Here is a 2,430-nt window from a genome sequence, read left to right as displayed (position 1 = left end):
TTTGCCCATGATAGGTAACAAAGCGATAGGACGGTAGGAGGATGGGTACTCAGGCGGCTTTTGAGGTTTGGGAATCATTTTGATTATGGATAATTATATGAAATATTAAAATACTTTTTAAAATTTTGTTTAGATAATCAATATTTATTTTGTTCGGGACGGACATTATATCAAATTCACCCTTAACGGATTTATTAAAGTATTTTAACAAGTTTGTGGTGAACGGATCTGATTGATAGCCGAGGCACGTAGCACAGCACTTAGCAGCACGGCCACAAATAGACCACAGCCTGCCCTAACAGCCTTCATGGACCAGAGGCCTGCCCTAACAGCCTTCATGGACCAGAGGCCTGCCCTAACAGCCTTCATGGATCACAGGCTCTTGTGAATTTTAAACGACCTTATTATCGCCTCCCTAACAGTCACAGGACTCTTCCAGTAAACACTAACATAGGACAGGAGCAATAACATCAAAAAAATAAATTAAAGGTAATATTTTGAACTAGCAACATATATAATAACACACAGACATTTAAAATTCGGTTCATTCAACATTGGTAAGAATATTTATCGGATAGGTAGCCAAAGTAAATAATGGCCGAAATTCAGACTTGCACTTGTACTGTTGTAGAAACATCTTTCGTTATGGATTTATAAACACCTTTACTTAATAGTATAATAATTTTAATGTTGACTTTACAAACGAACACCAATAAAAATGTAACTCAGAGAATGACTGAGAAATTCTGGAGCAAATGAATTCTAATGATTTATCATTTTTGACTACTCTTCTAGGACAGTACCTACAGTAATATAGTTTCTATATATTTTATAGCATTATTATGGAGGTTTCAGTTGTCCATCAATAAAACTTGATATTGTTGGCACCCAAAATAATACAACGGGAAGTTGTCAGCCTTCGCTTTATCTATTACAAATTCCACTCTCTGTATCGACATATGGAATAACATAAAACAAGTTACTTGTTTTGATTCTTATCTTCACACATTTTCTTCAATTTTTGTGAAGTAGTTGCTTGATAGGTATCCCAGTTTTTTTTTTAGCTTTTGCTGAAAAGACGAATGACTTTATTTGTATCAAATAATATTGTAAAGGTTCCGCCACTTTCCTAAATCTACCAGAAGGGTTCCTCTGGCAAAAACCACTGTTTAAGAAAGCAGTCGATGGACACTCAAGGAGACAACTTGCTTGTAGATGGTTGTACATATATATCATATATCACAGAGTCTTTCTCTACTCTCCTCACATAAATAAAGTATATGAACCGTGCAGAGTGGTAATACTTACTAGTGTACCTTCTCTGCGGTCGAGGGCGAACAGTGCCCCTACTTCAATATTCTACAACGCTGTTAACTAAACCTCAACTTACTTCAGCCACTTAAAATACTTTTCCCGCCTTACCCAGATATAACAGTCAGTCATTGCTAACTTCTCAACTAATAAAAAAAGAATTGTAATAATTTATTAGTGACCTTAAAAGATTATATGTAACAATATTTCGCACCAACCGTGAGGAATTTTATAAGTATACATAAAGTATCGAGTTCATTACAGATTTACAAAAATCTCACCTGTTAGAAACATGATATATCGCTCAACCTGGAAGGGAACACAACTCGAAATGGATTATAGTAATGAATTGAAATTTACATACAAACCTTCTATGTTGTATCCTGTTACATGACAGGAAGCAGCAAGATTACCATACGTGTTTATTTACCCAATATTTGGAATGACAGGGTCTTACGAAAAATATATCTGACGATGAAAATTTTCAGTTGTGTTCCTCTTAAAATGAATGCTGTGTAAAGATTAACCACACTGTTCTTAAATTTCACTTATTAATTAGAGAGAGGAAAAAATCCTATTAGGATACAATTGTAAAACTAAAAAAAATAAATAAAAAAAGTATTAAGACCATTGTTATGTGTTTTAATCTATCCTATTGTTAATACCTTATGGTAAGACAGCTGCACTGGCCCAGGATATAAATCCTAAACGGAACATTTTTAAGATCACGCTCACCCGTCATATTTTTCACTAATTAAGGATACTAACAAATGAGGCTTGGTTGAATCTAACAGGGCTCCAGAACAGGGTTGACTCACTACTACAGTACCAGAATCAATAATTATCAGCGCTACAGCTAGATTCTAAATCGGGTCGTTGCAGTTAGTAGCATAACATTAGCACAGTAGCATCCCACTGTAATTAATATTGGGCTATATCAGAATGAGGAAGTAGTGTCCGAGGAATTGTGCTATCGTCCCAATGTACAACACGCGGCAAAGATGTCCTGAAAATGTAGTTTCAATAACAAATCCTTCCATTTAGCACATCTGTTGAAATGTAAGCCCCCTCTGACAATACATGTACATATGTAAGCCCCCTCTGACAATACATGTACAT

General features: G+C 35.3%; 1 protein-coding gene across 12 annotated transcripts in view; it reads right to left on the bottom strand.

Annotated features, from left to right (window-relative positions):
* LOC106682601 (heterogeneous nuclear ribonucleoprotein L) overlaps window positions 1–2,430 on the bottom strand; it is a gene marked incomplete at its 5' end in the record, with an annotated part of 271,663 nt that overhangs the window by 34,981 nt on the left and 234,252 nt on the right.

This window comes from Halyomorpha halys, unplaced genomic scaffold, assembly GCF_000696795.3.
Source record: "Halyomorpha halys isolate HHAL.00 unplaced genomic scaffold, Hhal_1.1 Scaffold430.1, whole genome shotgun sequence".
NCBI classification, from domain to species: Eukaryota; Metazoa; Arthropoda; class Insecta; order Hemiptera; family Pentatomidae; genus Halyomorpha; species Halyomorpha halys.
The sequence above is the reverse complement of the archived record's forward strand: the minus strand, read 5'-3'. Positions and strand labels throughout refer to the sequence as shown.